Source organism: Herpailurus yagouaroundi, unplaced genomic scaffold (assembly GCF_014898765.1).
Source record: "Herpailurus yagouaroundi ecotype Mexico unplaced genomic scaffold, PumYag 77, whole genome shotgun sequence".
Lineage (NCBI taxonomy): Eukaryota > Metazoa > Chordata > Mammalia > Carnivora > Felidae > Herpailurus > Herpailurus yagouaroundi.
Genome location: NW_024412388.1, coordinates 39,467,456 through 39,487,180, shown reverse-complemented (window position 1 = coordinate 39,487,180; position 19,725 = coordinate 39,467,456). Strand labels below are relative to the sequence as shown.

At 39.0% G+C, this 19,725-nt stretch overlaps 1 protein-coding gene across 8 annotated transcripts in view; it reads left to right on the top strand.

Moving 5' to 3' along the window:
• Positions 1 to 19,725, top strand: part of AGBL4 (AGBL carboxypeptidase 4) — a 1,457,435-nt gene that overhangs the window by 503,056 nt on the left and 934,654 nt on the right. The window lies entirely within an intron of this gene.

Below are 19,725 nucleotides of genomic sequence, written 5' to 3'. Positions count from 1 at the left end.
TCAGGTCATGATCTTGCAGTTTGTGAGTTCGAGCCCTGCATCAGGCTCTGTGCTGACAGCTCAGAGCCTGGAACCTGCTTCAGATTCGGTGTGTCTCTCTCTCTGTTCCTCTCCTGCTAACACTCTGTCTCTCTGTCTCAAAAATAAAGAAATATTTTTTAAAAGTTTAAAAAAATAAAATATTTGTCAGATAAATATCTTTTTCATTTCCATGTTGTGATCTTTTTTTTTTTTTAACTCCATTTTAAATCTTTTTGGCTCTTTGCATGATGAATGGTTTTCTCTTGAAACTTTGAAAATTTGGGTATCAAGTTATGAGACTTTGGATCATACTTTAAAAGTCTGTTCTGGAGTGCCTGGGTGGTTAAGCATCTGACTCTTGGTTTAGGGTCAGGTTATGATCTTATGGTTCATAAGTTTAGCCCCATGTTGGGCTCTGTGCTAACCACACTGAGCCTGCTTGGGTTTCTCTCTCTCTCTCTCTCTCTCTCTCTCTCTCTCTCTCTGCCCCTCCCCGACTTGAACTCTGTTTCTCTCTCTCAAAAATAAATAAATAAACATTAAAAAAATTTAAAAAGTCTATTGTCTGGTGTGTGAGACAATGTTCTAGAAGGAGAAGGGGGATGTTATTACCTTCTTACTGCCAGATGTAAGCAGAAGTCCAGGTTCCCCACTTGGTGTGTTGTCAGTTGTGACAAAAGAGGTCCTTGTTATTTTTGAGTGGGAGTCTGACTGTGGTAAAAGTCTATGATTCTTCACAAAACTACACTAACACCACACCAGCTATGAGTAGGAGGGACTGTTCATTATGCCAGGGGGAGTAAAAGTCAAGGTGTTCCACATTGTATCTGCTGAAACCACAGTGTGTGGGTAGGTGGGTGGGGAGTTAATTACTACCTAGCAGAGATGAAATTTTCAGCTCCCTCTTCTGCCTTCTGTGACACCACCCTGGCATTGGAGTTGGGGTATCTTGTTATAGCCTGGAGAAGGTAGAAGTCTAGGTTCCTCACTCAGCCTTTGATGGCATATATATGGTAGGGCTACAACATTTTTTTCCTGTAGTGTTTGACCATAGGAGAGTATTTAGTTACTAAAGTTTTCTGTGTGTTTAGGCTGCCTATTTCCTACTCCTTTGTTTAGAGAGAAGAGTTTTTTGTTGAGTTTTGTTTGTCTGCACCTGTTGGCATTTCAGGGTTTTTGTCTTCTCCCATTCTGGTGTATATAAGGCAAAAAGAGACCCTACAGTACTTACTACCATATCATTCTTTGAGTCCTCAGGTACCTAATCAGTCTTCTGTTTCTTTCCTCACTTGAGAGAGTGTTCTTAGTTTGCTCTATGGATAGTTGTATTGAACAGGAGAATTAGGGAAACAAATGTACTCCATATTCTTGAGAGTACAAGTTCATATCTTTTTAAAAAAGTTACTGAATGTTTGAAGAGGAGCAAGACTGAAAGTAAAGTAAGCATTTAAAAGATTCTGAATGGAAATAGTGCAAATGGGGTTGTGATGGTGCTGGTAGGCAACATAAATCATTTCAACGTGAGAGATAGCTATTGCATTTCAAAACTAGGTATAGCTCTAAGCTTTCTAGAATCCAGAGCAGAAGTAACATAATGACTTATATTTGTTCCTTTTTATGTTTTTGAGAAAATGAAGTAGATTTATTGAATGAGAAAGAAGTGTTTCCTAGTCCTGCATTCTCAGAGGGATTATTATGTGTCTTCTTCAATTAGGAGGCTATGTTTAAATTAATGGCTGGATATTTTTAAGCTAGGATTTTATTAAATATTAGAATATTTCTCATAGGTGAACATTTATTAGACTAACCATCTTCAGCATAAATGCTGAAGGCATAACCTACTTGGTTGTGATATTTCTAGTGGTAATTAAGCTGTTAAAATCCAAATATATTGGTTTTTAGTATTTATCTTGTCTAGAGGTTAGAAATCTTGAGGAGTGGATAGTAAATTAGTTCCTCCTGTTGTCTTTTTCAAATACTGGATATCTTAAGTGAATATTTGGTATGAGTGTAATATTTGGTATGAGTGTTTGGCAACGGTTGAATTGGCAGGAATTATCAAGTTAGTCTCTCTCTCTCTCTCTCTTTTTTTAATGTTTATTATTTGAGAAAGAGACAGAGAGCAAGCAGGGTAGGGGCAGAGAGAGAGGGAGAGACAGAATCAGAAGAAGGTTCCAGGCTCTGAGCTGCCAGCACAGAGCTGGATGCAGGGCTCGAACCCACAGACCGCAAGATCATGACCTGAGCTGAGGTCAGCCGCCTAACCTACTGAGACACCCAGGCGCCTCTCAATTTAGTCTCTTTGATGAGTGCATGGACTAAGTGTGATCTGATGCATTATTTCTAGGGTATCTATAGTGCATGTTTAATGTAGTTTTTTTAATATTCACATATCTAGAAGAGAATTTTCAGGTTAAATCAATGTTACTTTCTGGGAAAAATAATATTAAAAATACCTACTGTGTACCAGAGATTGTACTAGAAATCTATATATTACTCTTAACTTTTTAAATAACTGGAGTAACTGATAATTTTCCCATTTTATGGATAAAGAGACTAACACTCAGGGAGATAAGTTTTTCGCCCAAGAATAAACAATTGAAGGTGTCAGAGTTGGTATTCTATATCTAATCCTGTCTCCTACTCCTTTCCTATATGGACCCTATGCTCCAGCCAATCTGCTTTTGAAAGAGAAAATGGATGTGAAATATGTGTTAAGAAGGCAGTAAATAGAGATGAACACACATAAAGAAACTCAAATCAGTGAGTCAGCTTCTCAAAGCAGTTTAAATGAAAATTATGACAAAGAAGTTTGAAAGAACTGGTTTAATGGCAATTTAATCTTCCTGTGAGTTTCATATATACCACCTCTATTTGGTTTAGCAAGACGTATTAATTATTTGTAGTACTTAGGAGTGTTTTATAAGATGTCAGCAAGAGTTTGGTCTTTTTTGGTATAAGTGTATATTGCCACTGTGTGTGTGTGTGTGTGTGTGTGTGTGTGTGTGTGTGTGTGTGTGTGTGTATGCATGCGCGCATGCACATATGTATTCTATAGTAAAATTATTAAAAAGAATTTGGTAACTGACTAGCTAAAGTATAGATCCTCAAAGTTTTACACTCAAAGATTATCTAGTTGAACTAATCCCTTGTTTGATCAGTAGGAAGCTGATACCATAGGAGATTAAGTGACTTGACTAAGGTTTCATAAGTGACTAGCAGTAAAGCTGAGCTAGAGCCCAATTTATCTGAATCCCAATCCTGTACTCCCTATTAAAACAATCTAAAGACTTTCAGAATAATTCTGTTTGTCTAAAGATAAAACTTTGCCTAATTTTAATATGTCATTTCAATTTTAAAATTTCTTATTCTTATTAGCTTAATATTTCTAGTGTTATAATTCAGTTATTGTGCTTAAATATGAGGGCCTTGGAAAATACAATTGAAAAGCACAATTGTCTAACCTAGAAGGACCTCATATGTATAAATTCCACTCAACTCTGTGCTCTGAAGTGAACAAACACATCATATCTCAATTATTTTTAAATTTTCAGCACTTGACTTGAGGCCCAGTTGAAATTTGGTTGAATAAACAGATGAATGAAGTCCAAGTGAGTCAGAACACTAAAAATACCTTAAAAAATTATGTAGTTCAACATCTTAACTTTCAATACAAGGAAACTCAGAACATTTGGGGCACCTGGGTGGCTCAGTCGGTTAAGTGTCTGACTTCAGTTCAGGTCATGATCTCACAGTCCGTGAGATAGAGGCCCATGTCAGGCTCTGTGCTGACAGCTCAGAGCCTGGAGCCTGCTTTGGATTCTGTGTCTCCCTCTCTCTCTGCCCTTGCCCTGCTAATGCTCTGTCTCTCTCTGTGTCAAAAATTAAAAAAAAAAAAACATTAAAAAATGAAAAAATAAGACAAGGAAACTCAGAACAAAAGACAGTATATGGCTTAATGTTATAGCAACTAAAAATACTATGTATTTTTTTACAACATATTTGTAATAATTTTCCATTGCAGAAAAACATTCCTTTTTCAGGTCATATTAAACTTTCACAATAATCTTGCATTGTACAACTCCAGGGAGCACTGTCCACCTTATAATTGATGTAAACGGTGCCCTCAGTTGTTTAGCTGTACACAGTGGCTCAGTATATGAGACTGGTATTATCAACCTTATTTTATGGATAAGAAAACAAGCCTACAGTGAAAGTAATGTATCCAAGATTAGACACATTAACTGTAGTAGTGCTGGACCCCTGTTTTCTTATCATTCAGTACCTTATTTTTTACATATTTCAAGTCTGAAATATGTCATTTAATTCTTCATTCCTATCTTCAGAACACATTCTGGACAACCTTAATTAATTAATTAGCTAATTAATTAATTACTTTAAATTCAAGTTAGCTAACATGCAGTACAATATTGGTTTCAGGAGCAGAACCCGGTGGGTTATATATATATAGATCACTTATATATAACACCCAGTGCTCATTTCAACAACTGCCCTCCTTAATGCCCATCACCTATCTAGCCCATCTCCCACCCACCACCCCTCCAGCAACTCTCAGTTTGTTTTCTATAGTTACGAGTCTCTTATGGTTTGCCTCCCTCTCCCTCTCTGTCTTTACCTTATCTTTCCTTCCCTTCCCCTATATTCATCTTTTTTGTTTCTTAAATTCCATATGAGTGAAATCATTATGTCTTTCTCTGAATGACTTATTTCACTTAGCATAATAACACACTAGTTCCATCCATGTTGTTGCAAATGGCAAGATTTCATTCTTTTTGATCACTGAGTAGTATTCAGTGTGTGTGTGTGTGTGTGTGTGTGTGTGTGTGTGTGTGTGTGTGTCATTCTTCCTTATCCATTCATTTGTGCTCTTTCCATAATTTGACTATTGTTGATAGTGCTGCTATAAACATGGGGTGCATGTGCCCCTTTGAATAAGCATTTTTGTATCCATTGGATAAATGCCTAGCAGTACAGAGACCTAAGCATGCACACTGTTCATAGATCTGTTCCTGAATCTGTCTATCCTAGGTTTCAACCCTTTCACCATTTCTAGCTTTGCCTTTTCACCAAGGTTCAAAAATTTTTTTAACTACAATCCTGGTTTTCCTTCACTATAGTTTTTCCTTCTACCTTTGACTGCCTCCACAATTCAACCCCATTCCCTGTTCCCTCCTAACTTAATTTTCTTTCACTCTAGCAAAGGCCTTTACCTGTCATGATTGGCTATTGGACATGATATCATTTTTCTTTCTAATGTAAAACTTAACAGTATTTCTTGTACATATTCTCTGATTTTTTCTGACTTTCCTTTTCAAGTCCTCCCTGAGAATCATCTTGCCACCTAGCACAACTTTGTTCTCTGCACACAGTCTCTAGGTGATTCATCTCTGCCCGTCACACAGGCGTGACTGCCAACACCTACACATGCAGGTGAATCTGCTTCAGTGATATATTTTAATTACAGATTTAGTCAGAAGTAATTAAACCTTTCTGTAACTGGGATGGGCACTGAGTTTTAAAAATTCATGCAGTTTCAGACATCCCATGTGTGGTTTGTGCCACCTTGGTTTACAGAGTAAGAAGGAGCCCCTAGTGTAGTTAGATTAATTAATAGAAAGAGAATAAACTTAATGGAGCCAGAGAAGTGCAAAAAATGGTGCTTTCCCCACTATATCTCATGCAGATGGAATGGCCATCCTGGGATTGCAGCAGGGGATGGCAATTGCATTTTAATTACAGGACTGATGGTTTCAGTACTGCACCAGATGGAAGGGCCTTTTTAGAGAAAGAGGCCCACTCACTGCCTCTGTTGATTTTCCCTCTGATGGTGGTTAACAAAACCCGACAGGAGACAAAAGTGATGAGGTTGCATTCTGATCCCATGGATTTTATTCCCTATTCTGTTGCTAAACTTGTGAGTTCAGTCGGATCTTGACTCCTGTGAAAAAGATACAGTTCCTGTAGGCACTTTAACAAATGAAGGAGAAAGGATGTGACTGGAGGAAAGGAAATATTCTCTTTGCTCTTCCTCTTCCTTTATCATTGTTGTGGTTACTATATTGCCTACAAAGCACTTTTACTTCATTGTATCACTTAGCCGTTATGACAATTCAGTAACAGAGGTATTAATATCCCCATTTTAGTGAAAGGAAAAATTGAGATTAGGACACTTAAGCTGTTATAGATGTAGCATTGTTGATTAGTGAATAACTAGGATTAAGGCAGTATTAAAATAAAAGAGTTACTTGTTCTCTGGCTACCCAAAAATATAGTTATGGGCCTAGAAGCCCTCCAATACTTCATCTCATTTGATAAAAAGGGAAACTAAGACTTAAATGGTCTAGTGGAGAGAAGTGTGGGGTAATTGAAAGAACATGGGCTTTTGGGAAGTCTTGGTGAAGTTTTACTTCTGTATTTATGTATTTGGAATTTTGGGCCAAGCTTCACTTTCCATATTTGTAAAGTGATAGGTTGGACTAGATGAACCTGAGAGTCCTCCAACTTTGAATCCTCTGCTGCCCGTAGCTCACATTTACTTATGCCTAAGGAGTCTTTTTTCTGTACCTTCTGTGGGTGGTAGTGGCTCATTTTGGGAGAATCCAGAATATTTTTAATGATTCTCAAGAAGCTAGACTGGCAAAGATGAGTCCTGAATTGAACTTAATGGAGACTAAATCCTTGAGATATTTTTAGAATGTAATCACACAAGGAAACAGCCAAAACATTGGGAAGCCACTGTTTACCCAGAAACTGTGATAATTCAGACATATAAATTTGGGATTACTGTGAACATCTCCTTCTCAGGCACAAAATACTAGTCCACCAATGCCTTGCCAAGCCCAGGAACAGTACTGAAGCAAAAAGATGAATCATTGGGAATCATTTCGTCTCTTTTGCCTTCATTTCGTCTCTTTTGCCTTCATTTCAACCATTTGATTCAATGATGCTTGTCCCTCAAAATCTCCTCCTTTGACTTCTTCTCCTTCAAAGAAGAATCATTTGTTATCTTCTCACAATAATTAGATGGTTTGAGGGGGATAAACATCAGACCTTCATAGCTGCCAGGCCTTGATTTATAGGAAAGTTATTTATTCTAATTATACAGAATGATTCATAGCTTATGTAAATGTGTGATTTATTACCAGACCACTTCTTCTATATGTAGGCTCCATTCTGTTTAGTTTTTAGTTTAGTGTTTCCTAGGAATGGCAAAACCATCTAGATCAGGCTGCTGGATTCCTTTTTGCCATTCTCTTTACAGTCTAGAATAATCATGCATTCATTCACTTGGCAAAGTCATCAAGCAATCCTTGTACACAAGACAGTGGGATATAGAAATGATGGTCACATCTGCGTATATAGTGGACATGGGGCAAGGGAATATTCTACAGCACTGTAACATCTATTTCATCTATCTCATGTTAGCGTTACAGCAGCCTTGTAAGGTAGCTAAAGCAGTGCTTATTCTGAAAGTATTACAGATGAAAAGACAGGCTCAAAGAGGGAAAGTGACCTACCCAAAGTCACTTAGAATTCAAATTAGAGGAATTCACTGGGAATAATAATAATAATCAATAATTATTGACAACGCATGTTGTCACGTATGCATGTGTATGTGTGAGTATGTGTAAGGGTAGGGTTGGGCATGCAATCAGGGCTGGGAATTATTGTTTTCCTATGTGAAAGGATAAAAAAATTATATTTTCTTAAAATGTCTCCACAGCTTATCTACCTGGTATTAAAATGTCAGTGGTCTTTGGGAGGGAGGCACATTTTCATCTGCTACTTGTTATTCATTCATTCATTAGTTTATTCATCTCAGCAAACCTTATTAGAAACCTTTCTCGTGCCTGGTCTTGAGCTCAGTAACAGAATAGGGGTACCAGAAGAGGGTGGCATTTGTTGTGGAATGTGATAAAAGTGTCAGACATGGTCTCTCTCATCATGGAACCCCACTTCCTGGGTTTAGTATTCCTGTTTTACTAATCTGCTTTCACGTAGGAAAGTGATGTTTTGTTGTTGTTGTTTTTCATTCTTGGATTAGGTATCAGCTCCAAATCTTTCTTTTCTCTTCCTCTCCTGGTATGTGCCTGTGTTACCTTACTGGACGTTGAGTTCTTTGAAATCAGAAATATGTATTTCATCTGTGTGTCTTCTGTGCCTGATACATAGTAAGTTCTCAACAAATATCTGATCTGGGAACGAAAAAATGCATTAATGCACTGTTAAACTTACCTTTGCTTCTTCCTCTTAAAGTTTCCTCCATTCTGGCCCTGACTTAGTTCCTCTTTGTTCAAAGAAGGTATACTCATTTTTAGGATTTCTTCTTCAAACCTCAAATATCAAAATGCCAAGGTCCCTGTCCTCGCACTGTGACTTCCTTGGAGCTAATAAAGGGGTAGATTAATGTGAAAATAGTGTAACTTTGGACAAATCACTAGTTTTCCTGAGACTTAGTTTCTTTCTTTGGAAGGTAGTAAAAATTTCTACTTTTTGGATTGTAATTATAACCAAGTGAGACTCTATATTGCCAATGGTTATTTCAGAATTCAGTTTAAGTATAAGCTATCCAGGATGTTTTCTCTGACCCCTACCCTCCAGGCTGTTTTAGTTGCCTTCTCAGGTTTTCAGGGTTCCATGGGTTCCCTCTGTTTTATATTTGTGGCATTATATTTTCAGGTTTAATTTGTCTTTCTCTTCTACTACACAGGGAGTTTTTGGACAGCCTCTTAGTAATCTTAGTATTCATGCATATTCATCCTCATTATGTTTACTGACCACCTATTATATGTCAACAACTGTGCCAAGTGTTGTGAGTTTAGCAAGCAGACCCACATTACCTCTGTCCTCAAGAAGTTATAGTATGTAGCTTAAGTTCAGCGCAGAATAGGACTCACTGAGTGTTTATTGGATGAATGACTGAAAAGTGAATAAACACCTAAGTGAATGAAGCTACTTGTTAACTGTAGACTGCTAATGGATGTTAATTATTTATACTCTTTTTTTTCAATATATGAAATTTATTGTCAAATTGGTTTCCATACAACACCCAGTGCTCATCCCAAAAGGTGCCCTCCTCAATACCCACCGCCCACCCTCCCACCCCCCATCAACCCTCAGTTTGTTCTCAGTTTTTAAGAGTCTCTTATGCTTTGGCTCTCTCCCACTCTAACTTCTTTTTTTTTTTTTTTCCTTCCCCTCCCCCATGGGTTTCTGTTAAGTTTCTCAGGATCCACATAAGAGTGAAACCATATGGTATCTGTCTTTCTCTGTATGGCTTATTTCACTTAGCATAACACTCTCCAATTCCATCCATGTTGCTACAAAGGGCCATATTTCATTCTTTCTCATTGCCACGTAGTACTCCGTTGTATATATAAACCACAATTTCTTTATCCATTCATCAGTTGATGGACATTTAGGCTCTTTGAATAATTTGGCTATTGTTGAGAGTGCTGCTATAAACATTGGGGTACAAGTGCCCCTATGCATCGGTACTCCTGTATCCCTTGGGTAAACTCCTAGCAGTGCTATTGCTGGGTCATAGGGTAGGTCTATTTTTAATTTTTTGAGGAACCTCCACACTGTTTTCCAGAGTGGCTGAATCAATTTGCATTCCCACCAGCAGTGCAAGAGGATTCCTGTTTCTCCACATCCTCTCCAGCATCTATAGTCTCCTGATTTGTTCATTTTGGCCACTCTGAGTGGCATGAGGTGATATCTGAGTGTGGTTTTGATTTGTATTTCCCTGATGAGGAGCGACGTTGAGCCTCTGCCTGTTGGCCATCTGGATGTCTTCTTTAGAGAAGTGTCTATTCATGTTTTCTGCCCATTTCTTTACTGGGTTATTTGTTTTTCGGGTGTGGAGTTTGGAGTTTATACTCTTAATATGCTTAATTGAAACAAGGATCTGATCCATATCCAATATAATCTTTTCAGAGTCTTCTGTGCCATTTGTCTTTAAATGGATATGTGGCCCTCTCCCTGCTTGTGACTTGCTAATTGTCTAACTATTAGATAGACACCTTTCCTAGCTTAAGTATTCCCCGTCTCTTTTTCTTGCATTTTCTTTCTTTATTAATAATATTTGACCTATGGATGAGAGAAAAACCTCAAAAGTAGCAATGAGAAGAACATTTTTTTCTTTATTTTAAAACAAAGCCAGTTTTCTCTGAAGATCCACTAGTAATAAAGGAAACTTAAGAGCACCCAACTTTTGAGTCACAAATTTTTTTTGAAAGAAAGTGAACAATGCTTTACAGTTTTCAATTCATAAGTAAAAAGTAAGTTGGTCATATAATTTATCTCCAAACCTGAAATTTTTGTGTAAGGTGGTACTATTGAAAATTACCAGGAAAATATGCATAACAGGACTGTCCCTGGCAAACCATGATAGAATATTCTCCTTAGTGAGTAATAGAGAGATAGCATAGTGTTAAACCTGGATCAAGGATTTGACCCTGTGGCCAATTTGAAATCAATCCTGACTCTGAAATTTACTATCAGTATAACCTTGGACAATTTACTTGAACTCTCTACATCCATTTCTCCATCTGTAAAATGAAGCTACTAAGCCTGTCCCCTGTGTATATGGCATTAATTGAGATAACACATATAAAGCTGCCTAACACAACATGACACATAGTAGATGCTCAAAGAATATTACTTTCGTTTCTTTTTTTTTTATATGAAATTTATTGTCAAATTGGTTTCCATACAACACCCAGTGCTCATCCCAAAAGGTGCCCTCCTCAATACCCATCACCCACCCTCTCCTCCCTCCCACCCCCCATCAACCCTCAGTTTGCTCTCAGTTCTCAACAGTCTCTTATGCTTTGGCTCTCTCCCACTCTAACCTCTTTTTTTTTTTTCCTTCCCCTCCCCCATAGGTTCCTGTCAAGTTTCTCAGGATCCACATAAGAGTGAAACCATATGGTATCTGTCTTTCTCTGTATGGCTTATTTCACTTAGCATCACACTCTCCAGTTCCATCCACGTTGCTACAAAAGGCCATATTTCATTTTTTCTCATTGCCACGTAGTATTCCATAGTGTATATAAACCACAATTTCTTTATCCATTCATCAGTTGATGGACATTTAGGCTCTTTCCATAATTTGGCTATTGTTGAGAGTGCTGCTATGAACATTGGGGTACAAGTGCCCCTATGCATCAGCACTCCTGTGTCCCTTGGATAAATTCCCAGCAGTGCTATTGCTGGGTCATAGGGTAGGTCTATTTTTAATTTTCTGAGGAACCTCCACACTGCTTTCCAGAGCGGCTGCACCAATTTGCATTCCCACCAACAGTGCAAGAGGGTTCCCGTTTCTCCACATCCTCTCCAGCATCTATAGTCTCCTGATTTGTTCATTTTGGCCACTCTGACTGGCGTGAGGTGATATCTGAGTGTGGTTTTGATTTGTATTTCCCTGATAAGGAGCGACGCTGAACACCTTTTCATGTGCCTGTTGGCCATCGGATGTCTTCTTTAGAGAAGTGTCTATTCATGTTTTCTGCCCATTTCTTCACTGGGTTATTTGCTTTTCGGGTGTGGAGTTTGGTGAGCTCTTTATAGATTTTGGATACTAGCCCTTTGTCCGATATGTCATTTGCAAAGATCTTTTCCCATTCCGTTGGTTGCCTTTTAGTTTTGTTGGTTGTTTCCTTTGCTGTGCAGAAGCTTTTTATCTTCATAAGGTCCCAGTAATTCACTTTTGCTTTTAATTCCCTTGCCTTTGGGGATGTGTCGAGTAAGAGATTGCTACGACTGAGGTCAGAGAGATCTCTTCCTGCTTTCTCCTCTAGGGTTTTGATGGTTTCCTGTCTCACATTCAGGTCCTTGATCCATTTTGAGTTTATTTTTGTGAATGGTGTGAGAAAGTGGTCTAGTTTCAACCTTCTGCATGTTGCTGTCCAGTTTCCCAGCACCATTTGTTAAAGAGACTGTCTTTTTTCCATTGGATGTTCTTTCCTGCTTTGTCAAAGATGAGTTGGCCATACGTTTGTGGGTCTAGTTCTGGGGTTTCTATTCTATTCCATTGGTCTATGTGTCTGTTTTTGTGCCAATACCATGCTGTTTTGATGATGACAGCTTTGTAGTAGAGGCTAAAGTCTGGGATTGTGATGCCTCCTGCTTTGGTCTTCTTCTTCAAAATTACTTTGGCTATTCGGGGCCTTTTGTGGTTCCATATGAATTTTAGGATTGCTTGTTCTAGTTTTGAGAAGAATGCTGGTGCAATTTTGATTGGGATTGCATTGAATGTGTAGATAGCTTTGGGTAGTATTGACATTTTGACAATATTTATTCTTCCAATCCATGAGCAGGGAATGTCTTTCCATTTCTTTAAATCTTCTTCAATTTCCTTCATAAGCTTTCTATAGTTTTCAGCATACAGATCTTGTACATCTTTGGTTAGATTTATTCCTAGGTATTTTATGCTTCTTGGTGCAATTGTGAATGGGATCAGTTTCCTTATTTGTCTTTCTGTTACTTCATTGTTAGTGTATAAGAATGCAACTGATTTCTGTACATTGATTTTGTATCCTGCAACTTTGCTGAATTCATGTATCAGTTCTAGCAGACTTTTGGTGGAGTCTGTCGGATTTTCCATGTATAATATCATGTCATCTGCAAAAAGCGAAAGCTTGACTTCATCTTTGCCAATTTTGATGCCTTTGATTTCCTTTTGTTGTCTGATTGCTGATGCTAGAACTTCCAGCACTATGTTAAACAACAGCGGTGAGAGTGGGCATCCCTGTCGTGTTCCTGATCTCAGGGAAAAAGCTCTCAGTTTTTCCCCGTTGAGGATGATGTTAGCTGTGGGCTTTTCATAAATGGCTTTTATGATTTTTAAGTATGTTCCTTCTATCCCGACTTTCTCAAGGGTTTTTATTAAGAAAGGGTGCTGGATTTTGTCAAAGGCCTTTTCTGCATCGATTGACAGGATCATATGGTTTTTCTCTTTTTTTTTGTTAATGTGATGTATCACGTTGATTGATTTGCGAATGTTGAACCAGCCCTGCATCCCAGGAATGAATCCCACTTGATCATGGTGAACAATTCTTTTTATATGCCGTTGAATTCGATTTGCTAGTATCTTATTGAGAATTTTTACATCCATATTCATCAGGGATATTGGCCTGTAGTTCTCTTTTTTTACTGGGTCTCTGTCTGGTTTAGGAATCAAAGTAATACTGGCTTCATAGAATGAGTCTGGAAGTTTTCCTTCCCTTTCTATTTCTTGGAATAGCTTGAGAAGGATAGGTATTATCTCTGCTTTAAACGTCTGGTAGAACTCCCCTGGGAAGCCATCTGGTCCTGGACTCTTATTTGTTGGGAGATTTTTGATAACCGATTCAATTTCTTCGCTGGTGATGGGTCTGTTCAAGCTTTCTATTTCCTCCTGATTGAGTTTTGGAAGAGTGTGGGTGTTCAGGAATTTGTCCATTTCTTCCAGGTTGTCCAATTTGTTGGCATATAATTTTTCATAGTATTCCCTGATAATTGTTTGTATCTCTGAGGGATTGGTTGTAATAATTCCATTTTCATTCATGATTATATCTATTTGGGTCATCTCTCGTTTCTTTTTGAGAAGCCTGGCTAGAGGTTTGTCAATTTTGTTTATCTTTTCAAAAAACCAACTCTTGGTTTCGTTGATCTGCTCTACAGTTTTTTTAGATTCTATATTGTTTATTTCTGCTCTGATCTTTATTATTTCTCTTCTTCTGCTGGGTTTAGGCTGCCTTTGCTGTTCTGCTTCTATTTCCTTTAGGTGTGCTGTTAGATTTTGTATTTGGGATATTTCTTGTTTCTTGAGATAGGCCTGGATTGCAATGTATTTTCCTCTCAGGACTGCCTTGGCTGCATCCCAAAGCGTTTGGATTGTTGTATTTTCATTTTCGTTTGTTTCCATATATTTTTTAATTTCTTCTCGAATTGCCTGGTTGACCCACTCATTCGTTAGTAGGGTGTTCTTTAACCTCCATGCTTTTGGAGGTTTTCCAGACTTTTTCCTGTGGTTGATTTCAAGCTTCATAGCATTGTGGTCTGAAAGTATGCATGGTATGATTTCAATTCTTGTAAACTTATGAAGGGCTGTTTTGTGACCCAGTATATGATCTATCTTGGAGAATGTTCCATGTGCACTCGAGAAGAAAGTATATTCTGTTGCTTTGGGATGCAGAGTTCTAAATATATCTGTCAAGTCCATCTGGTCCAATGTCTCATTCAGGGCCCTTGTTTCTTTATTGACCGTGTGTCTGGATGATCTATCCATTTCTGTAAGTGGGGTGTTAAAGTCCCCTGCAATTACCACATTCTTATCAATAAGGTTGCTTGTGTTTATGAGTAATTGTTTTATATATTTGGGCGCTCCGGTATTCGGCGCATAGACATTTATAATTGTTAGCTCTTCCTGATGGATAGACCCTGTCACTATTATATAATGTCCTTCTTCATCTCTTGTTACAGCCTTTAATTTAAAGTCTAGTTTGTCTGATATAAGTATGGCTACTCCAGCTTTCTTTTGGCTTCCAGTAGCATGATAAATAGTTCTCCATCCCCTCACTCTCAATCTAAAGGTGTCCTCAGGTCTAAAATGAGTCTCTTGTAGACAGCAAATAGATGGGTCTTGTTTTTTTATCCATTCTGATACCCTATGTCTTTTGGTTGGCGCATTTAATCCATTTACATTCAGTGTTATTATAGAAAGATATGGGTTTAGAGTCGTTGTGATGTCTGTATGTTTTATGCTTGTAGTGACGTCTCTGGTACTTTGTCTCACAGGGTCCCCCTTAGGATCTCTTGTAGGGCTGGTTTAGTGGTGACAAATTCCTTCAGTTTTTGTTTGTTTGGGAAGACCTTTATCTCTCCTTCTATTCTAAATGACAGGCTTGCTGGATAAAGGATTCTCGGCTGCATATTTTTTCTGTCTAGCGAACTGAAAATCTTGTGCCAACTCTTTCTGGCCTGCCAAGTTTCAAAAGAGATATCAGTCACGAGTCTTATAGGTCTCCCTTTATATGTGAGGGCACGTTTACCCCTTGCTGCTTTCAGAATTTTCTCTTTATCCTTGTATTTTGCCAGTTTCACTATGATATGTTGTGCAGAAGATCGATTCAAGTTACGTCTGAAGGGAGTTCTCTGTGCCTCTTGGATTTCAATGCCTTTTTCCTTCCCCAGTTCAGGGAAGTTCTCAGCTATTATTTCTTCAAGTACCCCTCAGCACCTTTCCCTCTCTCTTCCTCCTCTGGGATACCAATGATGCGTATATTATTTCTTTTTAGTGTATCACTTAATTCTCTAATTTTCCCCTCATACTCCTGGATTTTTTTATCTCTCTTTTTCTCAGCTTCCTGTTTTTCCATAACTTTATCTTCTAGTTCACCTATTCTCTCCTCTGCCTCTTCAATCCGAGCTGTGGTGGTTTCCATTTTGTTATGCATTTCATTTAAAGTGTTTTTCAGCTCCCCGTGACTGTTCCTTAGTCCCTTGATCTCTGTAGCAAGAGATTCTCTGCTGTCAGCTATACTGTTTTCAAGCCCAGCGATTAATTTTATGACTATTATTCTAAATTCACTTTCTGTTATATTATTTAAATCTTTTTTGATCAGCTCATTAGCTGTTGTTATTTCCTGGAGATTCTTCTGAGGGGAATTCTTCCGCTTGGTCATTTTGGATAGTCCCTGGCGTGGTGAGGACCTGCAGGGCACTTCCCCTGTGCTGTGGTGTATAACTGGAGTTGGTGGGCGAAGCCGCAGTCAGACCTGATGTCTGCCCCCAGCCCACCGCTGGGGCCACAGTCAGACTGGTGCATGCCTTCTCTTCCCCTCTCCTAGGGGCGGGATTCACTGTGGGGTGGGGTGGCCTGTCTGGGCTACTTGCACACTGCCAGGCTTGTGATGCTGGGGATCTGGCGTCTTAGCTGGGGTGGGTAGGCAAGGTGCACAGGGGCAGGAGGGGCAGGCTTAGCTTGCTTCTCCTAAGGTGATCCACTTCAGGAGGGGCCCTGTGGCAGCAGCAGGGAGTCAGATCGGCTGCCGGAGGTTTGGCTCCGCAGAAGCGCAGAGTTGCGTGTTTGCGCGGAGCGAGCAAGTTCCCTGGCAGGAACTGGTTCTCTTTGGGATTTTGGCTGGGGGATGGGCGGGGAAGATGGCACTGGCGAGCGCCTTTGTTCCCCACCAAACTGAGCTCTGTCTTCCGGGGGGCTCAGCAGCTTTCCTTCCCTTTGTCCTCCAGCCTTCCCGCTTTCTGAGCAGAGCTGTTAATTTATGACCTCCCAGCCGCTAAGTCGCGCTTGCTGTCGGAACACAGTCCGTCAGGCCCCTCTGCTTTTTGCAAGCCAGACTTGGGGGCTCTGCTTGGCCGGCGAGCCGCCCCTCCGCCCCGGCTCCCTCCCGCCAGTCCGTGGAGCGTGCACCGCCTCGCCGCCCTTCCTACCCTCTTCCGTGGGCCTCTCGTCTGCGCTTGGCTCCGGCGACTCCGTTCTGCTAATCCTCTGGTGGTTTTCTGGGTTATTTAGGCAGGTGTAGGTGGAATCTAAGTGATCAGCAGGACGCGCGGTGAGCCCAGCGTCCTCCTACGCCGCCATCTTCCCTCCTCCCTACTTTCGTTTCTTTTTAATTCCCCTAATAGCAGCTTTGCCATTAATCCAATGTGTGATCTTGGACAACTTTCCCAATTTTCTTATCAGTCAAATGGCAGGATTCAAATAGATGATCTCTCTATACTCCAGTCAGTTTTTTTTTTCCTGGATTTCTTACAATAGCCCAATTTAAAATTACCTTGTTACCATAAACCTCCAAATTGTCTTGGGCATCTTCATATCTGTAGAAGATGTCACACATATCCTTGACATGAAAAACATCCCCCAAAATGTCCAGCAGACCATGTATCACATCTTTTAGTTCAGAGATTATAATTTTTACATTAGTAGGCCTTTCCCAGATCTCAGTCACATTCTGTACTCATCTCTCAGAACCAGTATAGCCAAAGCTAATTAACTCTTACATTTCTAACTCTGTAATATCACAGAAATTGGAATACTCAAAAGTGACATGAAATATTCATTAATGCTTTGATCCAAGCTTTAAGCTATTTATTGAATGAAGAAGAGCTTGTGGTGGCTGATTCTGAGTATTCTCTTCCTCATATTAAATAACCAGATTCTTTAAAACAAAACTTTCCAAGGATATGCTGGCAATTATTTTGTCACTGATAGTTCCTCTTGCTAGAATCTGATCACCTGAATCTGATCAGTTGAAATTCATTAATCTGGTTCCCCACTCACTCTCTTACCAATCTGTCACCAAATGTTATTGATTCTATCTATTTAGCATATGTTGAAACTGTCCCTTTTCCTTATTCTTTCTGCTTTATAGATGCATTTAGTTGAAATCAACAGTGTTAACACTTATTACATGCTATGAACTAGGCACTCATTACATGCTGTTTTAACATCTGTTACGTGTTATGTGCTAGGCAGTGAAGGTACAAAGATAAAAAAAAGTATGTGCCTTCAAGGAGCTTTTGGTCATTCAATGATAGAGCTGGAAATAGCTGTAGCATTCAGCTAGTCCAACTGCCTGATTATATAGACAAGGAAGCTTAGATTCAGAAAGGGAAAGTGACTAGTACAAAATAACACAGCTAATAAATAAGCTGCAGAGCTAGAGCTAGGACCCAGATTTTTTTCATCCCCTCCCCCAAGAATCATTTCCCCTCTACCTTTGTAAACTTAAAAATAACCACTCCATCACGCTTATCACAGTTAACATTTTGTATAGTACTTTAGAGTTTACAGGTCCATACCAGTCATCTAATTTGCTCAAAACAGTGTTCCTGCAAGAATGTATTATTATTAATCATTTTAACCCTGAGTCTTAGAGAGGTTAGTTAACTTGTCTTGGTGTAAGTTCTGAAAATTGTACTCCAAATTCATTATTTTTCCTCCATACTGCACTTCCTTCATTGGCATAAGCAGGTATCAGAGTATGACTGACATGTGGTGGATTATCGAGATGTTATAGACATGAATCCTGTTTTTGGAGAGTACAAAATAGAGCATAGACTGAAAGTAATAGTAATGCTGGCTGTTGTGTAAGGACCTCCTGGAACTGCTCTAGCCTCTAAAGGTTGTTGTTTATGATGCCCGAATTTTTTTGAATTTTTAAAAATGTTTTATTTATTTTTGAGAGATACAGGGTGTGAGCGGGGGTAGGGGGTGAGGGTAGTTAGAGAGAGGGAGACACGGAATCCCAAACAGGCTCCAGGCTCTGAGCAGTCAGCACATAGCCTGACAGGCAGCTCAAACCCACGAACCATGAGATCATGACCTGAGCCACCCAGGCGCCCCTATGATGCCCTATTTTTTGAAACTACAACAATAAAAGGTTGAAGTTAGCCTTTTGTGGTTTTTTTTTTTGTGTGTTTTGTTTTTTGTTTTTGTTTTTGTTTTTTGTTTTATTTGAGAGAGAGAGAGAGAGAGCAAGCAGGGGAGGGGCAGAGAGAATCTCAAGCAGGCTCCATGCTGCCAGTGTAGAGCCCAATGCAGGGCTCAAATTCACGGACTATGAGATCACGACTAAACCAAAATTAAGCCAAATGCTTAACTGACTGAGCCACCCGGGCACCCCAAAGTTAGTTACTTTTGATAAAACAAAAATGAAAATTTTGCCAAAATTAGGCAGGTTATTTTGGGAACATTGGAAGAAAAATTATCCAGAGTTAATGTTTCTTTATGCCATATATGTAGCATGGGCTTACAGTGGGTGAAGCCATTGTGGCCCAGATAGGGAAATGGCTTATTCAAGGATTTACAACAGGAAATTGGCATGAAAAGGTTAAAAATAAATGCTAGAAATCATTTAGAATGCAAAAACTGACTATAATGGCTTAAAATTTATAGACAAGACTTGGAGTAGTTGTGATAAATCAAAATAAAATGTACTTCATTAAACAGAGGCTCCCAAAACACCTCTTGAACCTCTCTAAATGGATGGCCCAAGAGCCTAGCAGCTGATCACATATACAATGACCAATTATCTAAAATTTTAATCAAATTCAGGTGTGAAGGGAGAAAAGTTGGTGAGGGTCTGATAAAATTCTTTTTAGGCCTGATGTTGGGAAATTTTTGATTACTGATTCCGTTTCTTTGTTGGTTATGGTCTGTTCAAATTTTCTATGTATTCCTGTTTCAGTTTTGGTAGTTTGTGAGTTTTTAGGAATTTGTCCATTTCTTAAAGATTGCTCATTCTGTTGGCATATAATTTTTCATAGTAGTCTCTTATAATCATTTGTATTTCTGTGGTGTTGGTTGTGATCTCTTCTCTTTCATTTGTGATTTCATTTATTTGGGTCCTTTCTCTTTTCTTTTAGATAAGTCTGGCTAAGGGTTTATCAATTTTGTTAATTCTTTAAAGAACCAGGTCTTAGTTTCCTTGTTGTGTTCTACCATATTTTTTTTTGTTTCTATATCATTTATTTCTGTTATAATCTTTATTATTTCCCTTCTTCTGCTGGCTTTAGGTTTTATTTGCCTTTCCTTTTCTAGCTCCTTTAGGTGTAAGGTTAGGTTTTATATTTGGGACCTTTCTTGCTTCTTGAGATAGGCCTTAATTGCAATATATTTCCCTCTTAGGACTGCCTTTGCTGCATCCCAAAGAGTTTGGACTGTTGTGTTTTCAT